The sequence below is a fragment of the Myotis lucifugus genome, unplaced genomic scaffold, assembly GCF_000147115.1.
Source record: "Myotis lucifugus unplaced genomic scaffold, Myoluc2.0 scaffold_825, whole genome shotgun sequence".
Lineage (NCBI taxonomy): Eukaryota > Metazoa > Chordata > Mammalia > Chiroptera > Vespertilionidae > Myotis > Myotis lucifugus.
In genome coordinates, this window is record NW_005871873.1 from 122,175 (window position 1) to 136,764 (window position 14,590).

A 14,590-nucleotide genomic window follows, 5' to 3' on the forward strand; every position below is an offset into this window, starting at 1 on the left:
GCGGTATCACAAAATACCGACTTCTGCACATGGGCCACGAAGTTTCAATCACACTGTATGTGCGCGCCCGCACGTGGTATTTTGCGGAAGAGCCACCCTCCAGGGGCCAAAGAGCCGCATGTGGCTTGCGAGCCACAGTTTTCGGACCACTGCCCTAGATCAGTGGTTCTCAACCTTCTGGCCCTTTAAATACAGTTCCTCATGTTGTGACCCAACCATAACATTATTTTAGTGGCTACTTCATCACTGTCATGTTGCTACTGTGATGAATCGTCATATCAATATCTGATAGGCAGGATGGTCTTAGGCGACCCCTGCGAAAGGGGGCGCGACCCACAGGTTGAGAACCGCTGCCCTAGATGTACACAGCCATTGCAAGTTGGTCTGCAGTCCTTTAGCAGCGTGCACCCCGGCGTAGGATGAAACAAAACATGCCTGTGTTGAAGCGGGTTTTGCTTCAGGACTGTTGTCAGTCTGGCTCTGAGGGTGCTCTCAGAACATGCCTTGTTTAAATTCGTCTGAGAGCCTCAGTGTTGGCTTGGCCTCCATTTATGGGCATGAGGAGGATGGATGACTAATGGTGCTCAGCAGCCAGAACATCATTGCAAAGGATTGTAGATGTAGACACAGTCTCCCATCACCCAGAAAAAGGGTTCCCCCTTGAAAAAGCAGGCGTTACCTAAGGATGGGGGAGGGAGAGAGAAGACAGTTTGGAGTGAATGTGATTGTACATGTCCTACATATATGTGACCGTATTCTGTTTTCTTTGTTGGCCATGAGTATAATTTTGTCTCTCAAGAATGGGAAAAAAGCCCTGACCAGTTTGGCTCAGTGGATAGAGCATCAGCCTGCGGACTCAAGGGTCCCAGGTTCGATTCTGGTCAAGGGCAAGTACCTTGGTTGCAGGCACGTCCCCAGTAGGGGGTATGCAGGAGGCAGCTGATCGATGTTTCTCTCTCATCCATGTTTCTCACTCTCTATCCCTTTCCCTTCCTCTCTGTAAAAAATCAATAAAATATATTTTTTAAAAAAGAATGGGAAAAAAATAATGCAAACGTGATATTCCAGTAGAATTCAAGATATTTTTATTCATCACCCAGCGTTAGCTGCCTGTCTACAATCTCCCTTCTAGAATATTCTCAGGAGACAGGGACAATAGCGGAAACGATCTGCTTCTCTGCCATTTCCTTTTTTCTTTCCTTTGTCATTTTTCTCCCTTCCACATTAGGATTTATCCCGTTAATTTCATTTCCTCTTCCCCAGGGACCCTTGTCTTCCAGCTACTCTGCTTAGATATTGCAGAAGATCCCTAAGGCCCGCACAGGATTGGAGTAACATGAATTGATAGAGGCTATATATTCTCTAAAATGCAAAGCACTGTTTCCACAAGATTCAGCTAGGGCTGCCAGAAAAAGGATATGAAGAATAAGGCAGGTGGGCTTCGTTTCGAGATAACAATCAAATCCTGCTGCTTGAGAAATTAGATTGAAAAGAAGAATTGCCATAATCTGATGCTGAACTCTTATCTCTTATACAATCTAGCTGGTAGCCTGGGAAGCGTAATTGGTGGTTGCCCTCTTTCTTGCATTGAATTGATTTACTTGTCCCATTTACTGAGAATACCAGTCAGTTACCTTATGGATGTTATGATTCAGGTGACAGCTGACCTTGGAGTATTTCCTCCTCAAGGGAGGTCAGGAGAAAAGTTAATTTGTAGTTAAAGATAATTTTTTCGCCCAGCCTGTGTTGCTCAGTGGTTGAGTGTCGACCTATGAACCAGAAGGTCATGGTTCAATTCCTGGTCAGGGCATAGGCCCTGGTTGCGGGCTTGATCCCCAGTGTGGGGTCTGCAGGAGGTAGCCAATCAATGATTCTCTTTCATCATTGATGTTTCTCTCCTCTCTCTCTCTCTCTCTCTCTCTCTCTCCTCCCCCCTTCCCCTCTGAAATCAATAAAAATATTTTTAAAGGTAATTTTTTCCAGGTAATCACAGTAGAGAAGAAAGATTTATCACTAGGATGTATCCTGAACAAGCTGTCTGAAATTAATTCATACTGCTCAGCACTGTACCTTTTGTCGATTTTACCCCACCTTTCAGGTAAATTTCAAAGCTCATTAAAAATCCCAATTATCTTTCTCTTTGAAACTCTTGCTAAGTGTGCTGACATGACCAACTTCTCGTTTGAACAAGTACCTTTGAATCTACATTCTCTGGGTTTAATGTCAAAATTCAATCTCTAGTCAAGTCTTAGTAAAGTTGAAGGGAAAGTAGCAGTTACCAGAAAAATTAATCTCCTTATGTGTCAACACTTTCATTCGGCCTCCACTGTAATAACCTTGACTCATTTATCATTCATTCCAATTTATGGCGAAGTAAAAATGATGATATTGAGTGGCTAAATATGCTAATTAGTCGTAAATGAATTGAAATGAACATCAAAAGTTAAGGCAATTAAGGGCAGAATTTAATCTCATTCCCAACTGCTCTCTGTACAATACTCATACCTCCTTCGATGGAAACCAACATGCACAGGCTTGGCATTTGAGAAAAGTAGTGTCCTTTGAGTTACAGGGACGTAAGAGACGAATGTAGCTGACCAGCTAGCCAATAATGATCTCTGCTAACCTGCTAAGCACGTACATACATTAACTCCGTTAATCCTCACCACGATCCTAGAAGTGGGTACCATCGTGGTCAGTCATCCTTACTGTCCATGGAGCTCATGAAGGTCACACACAGAAAGGTTAAGACACTTGCTCATGCCGCAACCGGTTTGGCTCAGTGGATAGAGCGTCGGCCTGCGGACTCAAGGGTCCCAGGTTCGATTCCGGTCAAGGGCATGTACCTGGGTTGCGGGCACATCTCCAGTGGGAGATGTGCAGGAGGTGGCTGGTCGATGTTTCTCTCTCATCGATGTTTCTGACTCTCTATCTCTCTCCCTTCCTCTCTGTAAAAAATCAATAAAATATATTTAAAAAAAAAAAAAAGACACTTGCTCAGAGCCACACAGCTAATAAACAAGAAAGGCAGCAAGACCAGTTCCACAAGTCACACTCAACCTCCGCACCAGGTGGCCTCTTTTATTTCACTTTACTTCCTCTGATTAAAAGAAAGAGAGAGAGAGAAAGAAAAGCCCTGGCCGATGTGGCTCGGTTAGTTGGAACATCACCAAAATGGTGGGGGGGTCCCATTCCCAGTCAGGGAGGTTTATCTCTCTCTCTCTCTCTCTCTCTCTCTCTCTCTCTTCCCCCTCCCTCCCTCCTTCTTTCCCTCCCTTCCTCTCTCTAAAATCAATTTTTAAAAAGCTTTTATTAAGAAAGGAAAGAAAGAAAGAAAGAAAGAAAGAAAGAAAGAAAGAAAGAAAGGAAGGAAGGAAGGAAGGAAGGAAGGAAGGAAGGAAGGAAGGAAGGAAGGAAGGAAGAAAGAAAGAAAGAAAGAAAGAAAGAAAGAAAGAAAGAAAGAAAGAAAGAAGGAAAAGAAGAAAAAGAAAAAAAGACTCAAGGTCCACTTGGGAAATGGAAGGAGCATAGTTAGAAACAAAATAAACAGAAAGCTCTCAAGTCACTTAACCCCAGAGTCTGCACAGGTGGCCCAGGAGAGCTGTATAAATACACCCTCCCTCAGGCAGAGATGTCTATCTCCAGGGCCAATGTCCCTCCTGCCCTGTGGGGACTCAATAAATAACTTCAAGTCTGTTTTTAACTGGTGTTCTAGAGACGTGTGACATTCCTTTCTTAACATTCTAGTGAGTATCAGAGAGACTAGATAATGTCCTACCCCCAGGTGACTCCATTGTTATCTTGAGCTTTGGTTGTTTGCAAAACCATGGAGCATAAAAGTCTTAGTCTAGGGCCCTGGCCAGGCGGCTCAGTTTGGTAGGGCGTTGACCTGCTACACTAGGATTGCTGGTTTGATCTCCTGCAGTGGTTCTCAACCTTCCTAATGCCGCGACCCTTTAATACAGTTCCTCATGTTGTGGTGACCCCCAATTTCATTGTTACAAATTGAACATAATTAAAGCACAAAAACAATATGTAATTATATATGTGTTTAATCACAAAAACAATATGTAACTATATATGTGTTTTCCGATGGTCTTAGGCGACCCCTGTGAAAGGGTCGTTGGACCCCCAAAGGGGTCGCGACCCACAGGTTGAGAACCTCTGTGTTAGGGCATATATAAGACTCAACCAATGAAAGCATAAATGGAACAATAAGTAAGACTCAACCAATGAAAGCATAAGTGGAACAATAAGTCGATGTTCCTCTCTCTCTCTCTCTCCCTCCCTCCCTCTCTCTCTAAAATCAATAAATAGATTTTAAAAATATTTTTAATTAAGTCTTAGTCTAGGATGAAACTTACCAAAGTCTTTGGAAAAGAGTCATCTACTTTTTGATTTATGGTATCGTGAAAGATTACTTTAGGATTTAAGTACGCATTGAAATTTTTCTCACCGATGCATATAACTATAATATTTCAGGGAAGGACCTGAATAAAACCATCTTATCTTAGCTTCTCATCCAGACTTTCTTGTATAACTCAGGTGGCATTTTATATGTCAAGTATCTGATCATTAATTTTTCTTTAAATACTTCCTGTTGTGTGTGCGTGTCTTTTGTAATGTTGCCTGCACTCAGCATCTCATTGTACTTGATTTTATTCAGTGTCTCTCACTGGGGAATGACATTTCCTTTCAAAACTTCAGTCTGGTTTTTTCCTTCTTATTCTTTCTTTTCTCTCCTGTTACTAATAAGATGTTGATACTGATGGGCTTTATTTGAGTTATTTATATCTTCAGGCCTCTGTTGAATATCAAGTCGGGCTTGGCATTCTTTTCCTATTGAATGATGCCCAAATTAAGTTAAGGAACAATTTGTAAGAAAGCTGGTCTGTGGTTCTTCACATTCTCTTGGTATCCCCAGCCCGGGACAGTCTGTTTAATTTTGAGAGTTGATGTAACGAGCCAAGTTCATAATTTATGTCAAGGTTGACTCAATAGGTGCGTTCCAGAATAACTCTTTTCTAAGACTGGATGGTGGGTGCCAGTAAGGAAGGGAGAATTCAAGCCATCTAGGTGGTAAGCATAAATGCATAAAAGTTATTGAAAAGGGGCAATTTGACTTCTTGGTTAACTCTTGCTCATTTGGTATCATTCCACTGAATACAGTTAATCCTCTCCTGATAATGGGATTTCTAGTGAGAGGATGGATAGTAACAAGGGCCCTGATTCTAAATCTAACCTCCTACTCCCACCATTACCATCAACCTACCAAAGAAAAGGACCTTCTACTTGGGTCTTTTTTGTTAAGATTCTGTTTTCTGTTTGCAAATGATGGAAACCCAATTTAAAGTAGCTTAAGCAAAAAAGAAGTGGGGGGCGGGGGCTTATCTGTATATTTAAAGGATGATCTTCAGGGCTAGCTAGATCCAGGGGTGGTTCAGACGACGTCACCATCTCCATCTCATAGCTCTCCTTATCTTTGCCTTTGTGTTGGACTTATCGTATGTTGACATATTCTCTCCTACTATACAGGGTTCCAGTTTCACATTCTACAAGCACTATGTGCGATCCCAACACTGGACAGTCCTAGGACCAGCTTGAGTCACATGACCATCCTGAACCAATCACTATGGCCAGATTGGTGAAGAGGTGCCCTAATTGGCCAGGACCAAGTCATGGGCCAATCTTGTACTCAGATGTTTTACAAAAATGGCCATAATAAATGCCCTTTCAATATCCATGCCTTTAGAGTTGGATTCTCCCACACTGAGCTTGGTCATGGGGCTCCTTTTGGCCAATGAGACAATAGCAAATGTGACGCGAGCAGAGACTTCGTAAAGGCTTGTGCATTTGGCCTGCCCATGCTTGCTGCTCAGTGATCTGAGAAGGTGGCAAGAAGGAAACTTACAGCTCAAGACACGTAGGTCTCAATGGAAGTAGGCATCTGGATCCGGAAGAAGGAAAAATCAGAGGAAAGGGAAGGGGGTAGGGAAGCCCTTTATAGATATTGGAGTGCAGTGGTCTTGAAGGGATCCTGGAAACCAACTAGATTGCATATGTATATCTATATCTATATCTATATCTATATCTATATCTATATCTATATGGCTAATATGCAAAGTGTCCCCTCGGGAGTTCGCTCGCTCGCTCTGACGTGCGCTGACCACCAGGGGGCAGCGTGGAACATGGCGGGTGACCAGTGGTGCTGAGGGAGCAAGGGAAGGAGGAGGCAGGGAGGCAGTGGGGAGGGAGGGACCTGATTGGCCCTGATCACTGGCCAGGCCTAGGGACCCTACCAGTGCACGAATTTCGTGCACTGGGCCTCTAGTAGATGTCTATGCCCTCACTGGAGGAACCCTCAATTTTTATTTTCTTCTTTTTTTTTTTTTAAATATATTTTATTGATTTTTCACAGAGAGGAAGGGAGAGAGATAGAGAGCTAGAAACATCGATGAGAGAGAAACATCGATCAGCCGCCTCCTGCACATCTCCTACTGGGGATGTGCCCGCAACCCAGGTACATGCCCTTCACCAGAATCGAACCTGGGACCCTTCACTCCGCAGGCCGACGCTCCATCCACCGAGCCAAACCGGTTTCGGCTCAATTTTTATTTTCATTAAGGTCCCAAACCACCTTCTGCTGCCCTGGAAAGGTTGATTGTTTTGTGGTCCTTGCCAGAGGACAAGAGAACTATATTAATTACTCTTTTTTTTTTTCTTTAAAGGCTGTAATGGACAGAAAGGCAGCTTGAACTAAGGAAATGATCTCTCATGTAATGAAACCTCAGGAAAGGCAGGGGTGACCGGCATCTCAAACGGTTAAGACGCTTTCCCTGTCTTGCATGTTTACCTCTGAGTGTATTTAGCTTCGCTTTCTCAGATTGGCTTCGTCACAAAACTGTAACCACAGCTGCCAGCAGCTCCTGGCTCACCTCTTTCCTTGGCCACCAGAGAGGCACACGCTCTATCTTAATAAACTGTAGGTGGGGAAGATAGAGAGAAGCTATGCTGGCTCTTGGGTCCCGTGACTTGACTCAAACACTGGCCAGGGGATGAAGGACTTGAGTTGACCTCACTTGGGTCTCATGCCCAGCCTGAGAACCCTCATACTCCAGAGGGAGGGAAGATGGGCTCCTCAAAAGAAGGGAGTGAGCATGGTCGGCCTGGCTCAGTGGTTGAGCGTCGACCTATGAACCAGGAGGTCACGGTTCGATTCCTAGTCAGGGCACATGTCCGGGTTGCGGGCTCCATCCCCAGTGTAGGGTGTGCAGGAGGCAGCTGATCAATGATTCTCTCTCATCATGGATGTTTTTATCTCCCTCTCCCTCTCCCTTCCTCTCTGAAATGAATTTTTTTTTAAAAAATGTGTGTGTTTTTTAAAGAAGGGAGTGAATTTTCCCTGAAGATAGAGAGAAAACAGTTCCAAATTCTTCTGGCTTCCTTGAAAGTTTTGCTGCTTCCCAGTGGATCATTCCTTTAAGAAGTAAGATGATAAAGAATAGAGAAAAGTCTCCTGGTTGAACTCAACAGTGATGGGCTAATTCAATGCAGCATCCAAGCTGTCAGAGGAGGAAGAAAATCCCTAATTTGGACAAAAACGGAAAACTATGAAGACGTCTGGGAAGACTATTAATTGTTATGTGACTCCATGAGCAGCCTTTGCTTCGGGGTTAACTGACAGTTCACAGTGGTTTTGTGATGCCTCGCCATGGTCAGACCTCTGGGCGCAGGCCGGCACGTGTGTCTTTTCCTGGCGCTATTAATAAATGTTGGCAGAGTGCTGGTGCTCCTTCTGAAATGCTTGGGAAGGGTATTGTCTCTGCTGTCGCTTTGTGTCTTCGGTCTTACAGATGATGTACCACTTACTAAATTTGAGATCTAAATTGTGGATTTGGCCCCGGCTATTGCCAGCTCACACATGCTATAATCCTGGGAAGAAATGAAGAAGCTATCCATTTCTCACTTTTCCCCAGCGTGATCATGTGGAAAAGCAATTTATGGGTCAAAAGTAGGATACTTTGCATTATTCAAAAATGATATTTGTCATATCCCACTTGGGGAAACAATTATTTATCATATATTTTTAACTTGATATACTTGCATAAACAACTTTTTTTTAAGATTATAAAGACTACAAGTTACAAATTAAGTAATAATTATTAGATTGCTTGAAGGGTGACTATGCAGCTAAATAGCAGGCTATATTCCTGAATATTCTCATTCTTCTTCCTTTTGTCTTCCCTCAGAGTGGAAAAGAGGAAAAAGCGTGACGTATCTATAATAATAAAAGCATAATATGCTAATTAGACTGGACAGCCGAACAACCTTCCGGACATCCTTCCGGACGAACTTCCGGACAAAGCCAGGGCTGCGAGGGCCGAGCCCCTTGCACGAATTTCGTGCATCGGGGCCTCTAGTAGAAACATAAAGATACAAACTTATGGGAAAATGCAAAAATGTGCTCTTGCTACTACGTTGAAGATTTAGATGGAAAATGATGCAACTCTTCATTATCACAACTGCTAGCAAAGTTCGTTGAGGCAACTCAAGTGTCCACCAGCAGATGAATGGATGGACAAAATGAGGTATATACATACAATAGAATATTACTCAGCCTTAAAAAGGGAGGACATTTAGACACATACTTCAACATGAACTTTGAAGGTAGAACGTTAAGTGAAAGAAGCCAGTCACAAAATATTATATATATTTTACCACAATAAAAAAAATTAAAAGTAACATCTGTTAGTGAAAAGTTTAGGGACCCCCCCTTAGTGACATTTTTTTCCAAAAGGTCTATCTCACCACCAGTTCACATTCTCTGACCAGAGTGTTAAAAGTCAAGAACAAGTGCTTACTGCTTCTCTGGAATATCCTGTTCTGTTCCCCTGATTACAGGACTGGCTTAGCCAGTAAATTACACCTTTATTTCTCACTCACAAATCAACAGGAATTATGAGCGGAGCAGTAGGATATGGGCATCCAGTGAGAGGATCATGGCGTTGGTAACCTGAACCCCCGCGCATACGCTTAGCGAGTCGGGAAAATGCTCGCTACTTTTTTTCACTCCTTGTAAAACGTCCACATTTTCAAACTTCTCAGGTGTCCTTGAACTCTTTTTGGAAAGTACGATACACTTTACGACAGGCCCGTCTCTAACTTCATTTGTCCTCAAAGGATGAACCCCCCCCCCCCAACCCCAAAACACTGTTATATGAACCACCTAGCAGTGTATACACAGGGCCGCATAAGGAGACATGGAGACAAATACTTGACTTCTTTATAATGTTTGTCCAACACTCCCAACCTCGTCTGGAGGAGAGGCTGCCCTGCTCAGTGGAATGACTTCTTAACAATGAACCATTCATGCACTTGTGATTGCACCACAAGGAGAGAATTACCAGGTCGTCAAAGTAGCTTTTTAAAAGCAAGAAATTCCCCTCTGGGGAGTGAGGAAGGCTGGGAACAGGGAAGGGGGGAAGGAAATTGGATCTAGATTCATTCAACCGGGGCCACCGGGGACCTAACAGCTAGTTCTAAACTGAGGTCCTGTCCCTGAGTTATAAACTGGTGGCCCTATTCCCACCTTTAATAAGTGGTCATCTCAGCCCAGCTGGTGTGGCTCAGTGGCTGAGCATCGACCCATGAACCAGGAGGTCACGGTTCGATTCCGGGACAGGGCACATGCCCGTGTTTCGGGCTCGAGCGATCCCCAGTAGGGGGTGTGCAGGAGGCAGCTGATCAATGATTCTCTCTCATCGTTGATGTTTCTAGCTAGATCTCCTGATCCCTTCTTCTCTGAAATCAATGGGGGGAAAAAAAGTTAAAATAAATGGTCATCTCACAGAACAGAGCTTACACTAATGGAGACTCTATATGACCAGCACAGCAGAAGGAGCAAAAGCTGAGTGGGCCCAGTGACCGTCCGCCCTCTGTCCTGAAGCCAAGGTGGACCCAGGAGCAGAGGTGGCAAAGGAGGTGAGACCATCTACTATCGCCAGTGGTCGGCAAACTCATTAGTCAACAGAGCCAAATGTCAACACTACAACAATTGAAATTTCTTTTGAGAGCCAAATTTTTTCAACTTAAACTATATAGGTAGGTACCTTGTTATTAAATTAATGAGGGTACTCCTAAGGCTTAGGAAGAGCCACACTCAAGGGGCCAAAGAGCCGCCTGTGGCTCGCGAGCCGCAGTTTGCCGACCACTGGTTAGGCCCCAAAACTCTTCTGGAACTCTGTCTCAAAGTCCTTGCCTTGCCGGTGGCCCTAGTGATTCTCCAGCTCCCCACCCGGTATTCCTAGCTCCCCAGCTCCTCCCACAATTGCCTAACACATCCTGTAGTCCTCATAGTGGTTCCTATCCGCCTGGGTTCCATGGGGGAAGGAGAACCACTATAGGTGGGTAACGCCTCCGGTCCGTTCCTAGCATCCTGGGAAGAGCCCTGATCGGGCCCCAGGAGATCTAGAAACTGTGGTCATGGTTCCACCTCTAACACCGTGTCCTTGGCCAAGTTGCTCACCTCTCCGCACTGCAGGTCCTCAAGAAGTGACTCATCTCCCCCTACAAGGCCCACCAGGATATGACCATCTTGACCGATGGTCCTCAGGCCTCCAGGCTGAAAGACCCGCCTTAAACCAGTCTTCAAACTCAATCAATTCCCACTTTGCCTTGTCCCCTCTGAGACGCTACCAAAGCCCTTTGGAGGGGCTGTTCTACCTCCTGCAGCAGCGATAGACTCCGCTTCGTCCTATCAACAGGCTGTGCTAGTTAGGGATCCAGCGACGGACATGCTACCGTGCACGCCGCATTAGAAGCTTCACTGATAATCACTAGTCTCTCTAAGGCAGCGGTTCTCAACCTGTGGGTCGCGGCGACCCCTTTGGCGGTCGAACGACCCTTTCACAGGGGTCGCCTAAGACCATCCTGCATATCAGATATTTACATGACGATTCATAACAGTAGCAACATGACAGTGATGAAGTAGCAACGAAAATAATGTTATGGTTGGGTCACAACATGAGGAACTGTATTTAAAGGGCCAGAAGGTTGAGAACCACTTTTCTAAGGGATGAAAACATACTATGTTACTTAGTGATCTAGTGTTTTACAATTTATAAGACGCTTTCCCGTGTGCCAGCTCAGGGGGCCCGTTTACCACTAGGAGAGGGAAGGAGGGTAAATGTTGGTTTCATGACCATTTCATTCATGAGAACTCAAGCCCAAAAAGGGGGGAGTGATTAATATCCTATATAATAAAGAGCTAATATGCTAATTAGACCGAACAGCAGAACGACCATCCAGACCACCTTCCAGACGACGCCGAGGCTGCGAGGTCCTAGCCCCTTGCACGAATTTCTTGTGCCAGGCCTCTAGTACTATAATAAATGTAATTTACATGGACAATAAAAATCCCAATGACATCACAACCTACACACACATAGGAGCACACACATAAATAAAATAATGTATGAAACACATCTTATCCTTCCTATAGACAATGTCCTTTAGTTTTTCTACTCTATTGTATTCTATTTTGTTTGCTAAAAATGTTGGTGAGAGGAGCGGGGAGGAATGGGAGATATCTGTAATACTATCAACAATAAAAAATATATTTAAAAAATACAAATAAATGTTGGTTGTGTACCAAATTGGTTTCGTGACTCACTAACAGATCCATGTTTGAATAAAACCTGATCCATAATCTATAATGCATACTGAGAAGTGTAGTCACTAAGTCCTAGTTACAGGCACATTCAACTTTTTTTTTTTTTTAGTTTGTTTTGTTTTTTATATTTTATTGATTTTTTACAGAGAGAGATAGAGAGAAACATCGATGAGAGAGAAACATCGATCAGCCGCCTCCTGCACATCTCCTACTGGGGATGTGCCTGCAACCAAGGTACATGCCCTTGATTGGAATCGAACCCGGGACCTTTCAGTCCGCAGGCCGATGCTCTATCCACTGAGCCAAACCGGTTCCGGCCAGGCACATTCAACTTTACAACAAAATGCCAACTTGTTTTTTTCAAAGTTATCGCACCATTTTACACTCTTTCCAGGCATGTGAAAGAGTTCCTGTTTTACACCGTCTCCCACACTTGGAATTGCCAGAAGTCTTCATTCTTGCTAATCCAGTAGGTGTCGAATGGCATCTCACTGCGGCCTGCATTGGCAATTCCCTGAGGAAGAACGCCTTGCCTATCTTTTCTATTATTTATTCGCCTCCTCTGTGAGATGTGTATTCAGATGGTTTGCCCATATTCCTGCTGGGTTTTTTTTTTTATTTCTTTATTGATTAAGTTATTACATATGTGTCCTTATACCCACTCCTGCTGGGTTTTTAAACAAGGCACCCGTTGAACAATCTGCATCGCGGTCTATGATTCCACTGTACAGGCAGTCTGAGTCCACCATGCCTGTACAGAAATGAGCAGGACTGTCTCCTGATCTTGGCTGCTTGTCTGTTCTTTCTTTTGTTTTTTTTTTTTAAATATATTTTATTGATTTTTTACAGAGAGGAAGGGAGAGGGATAGAGAGTTAGAAACATCGATGAGAGAGAAACATCGATCAGCTGCCTCCTGCACACTCCCCACTGGGGATGTGCCCGCAACCAAGGTACATGCCCTTGGCCGGAATCGAACCTGGGACCCTTGAGTCCGCAGGCCGACGCTCTATCCACTGAGCCAGACCGGCCAGGGCATCTTGTCTGTTCTTGTGCCACTGTTCAGATTCCTGATTTCCTCCCAAAGTCGCTGCCCTCCTCTGAGTGCCCGCCGTCTCCCTCCTCGAGCTCCCTCTCTGATTTCCCTCCCCTCACTAACTAGTAGACCCAGCTCTCTGTCTGATCCCACTCCTTGGCGTCTTTCCTCTCTTTGCCCAGTCTTGGCACAGCATAGAAGCGGAGAGCGGGCAGGAACCCTTCGGTGTCAGCCCATAAGAAGCCAAGACAAACAGGACAGATCTCTTGAGAGTACAAACTTGCAGCATCCGGGAATCAATGAGGGGCCAGCCAAAGGCTTGGTATCTGCAAAAGACCACAACTGCACTGCAGACACTGGGAGCCAGTGAGATGTGTAGTCATATATTTTTATTATTATTATTATTGACTGCAGAGAGGAAGGGAGAGGGAGAGAGAGATAGAAACATCCATGATGAGAGAGAATCATGGATCGGCTGCCTCCTGCACACCCCACACTGGGGATCGAGCCCGCAACCCGGGCACGTGCCCTTGACCGGGAATCGAACCCGGGACCCTTCAGTCCACAGGCCGATGCTCTATCCACTGAGCCAAACCGGCCAGGGCATGAGATACGTAGTCCTATCTTTTGCCCGTTTTACAAATGAATGACTGCAGGGAAAGGACGGAATTCTCGGGAGAGGGCCCAGGCTCCACCGTTCATACATTCTTCCTGTCAACACCTTTCTGGTTGGAAAGAAAGAAGAAAGCTGCACTTGAGTTTCACTCTGGTGCTTGGTAAGATCAAGCAGGAGTCTCACTTTCTTTCATTGCCTTCTATATTTCTTTCCCTCCTCCCTCTTTCTTTTTTCTTTCCTTTTTTTTTTGAAATTCACATCACTTAACAGACAAGGGTCACAGCTAAAAATACATCCTTACCTTCCTGGGCTACCTGTGATCTCTTTCCTGTATCCTTAGGTCTCCGGAGTCAACACTCCAGACACGCGGACCTGGACACGCACACGTGCAAAATCAAACCCCCGTGGACGAGCAGCTTCCGGGAGCTGCGGTATTGCTATGGCCTGGGGGCTGGACTTTTCCGGGGGCTGCTCCCCCCGACTGCTGCTGTCTTTCCATATCCCCTTTCATCTGGCATCCTGGCCAGATGTGTAGCCAAGCAGTGACATTCACACCTCTCTGGGGAGGTAGGTTTAGTAACTCTGTTTTTATTTATTTTTTAATATATTTTTATTTATTTTGGAGAGGAAGAGAGAGAGAGAGAGAGAGAGAGAGAAACATCAATGATGAGAGAGAATCATCAATCAGCTGCCTCCTGCATGCCCCCAACTGGGGATCGAGCCCGCAACCTGGGCAGGTGCCCTGACTGGGAATCGAAAGGTGACCTCCTGGTTCATAGGTTGATGCTCAACCACTGAGCCCCACCAGCTGGGCAGTAACTCTGTTTTGAACAGCAGGAAACGGAGACCCAACCAAATGATGCCAGTGATTGAGCGACTGGGGAAGTTTCCAGTCAAGTTTGAAGTAAAATTTATTTGGTGAGGGGGGAAAGAAAAAAAACACAGGAATGCATACTTTTATCTGTTTTTCTTTCAAAGATGACCAACAGACAGAGGGTTAAATAAATTCGGTGGTGACGGCTCAGGACGGAACATATTGGGAATGAATAATAGAAAAACAGGACCCTCACTACCCTTCATAACTCCGGCAAATTTGTGGCTTCGGGTTAACCAAGTCTGGAATTCCAGAACTCAAGTTTCCCAAGTGTGGCAGGCCAGGGGAATGCCTGTTGGTTGGACAGGAAACCTTCAATGTCAGCATTCAGGTTCAACTGCACTCAACATGTCACCCAACATGTGAGTAGCTTTCTCTCCATGCAGAGGTCTCTT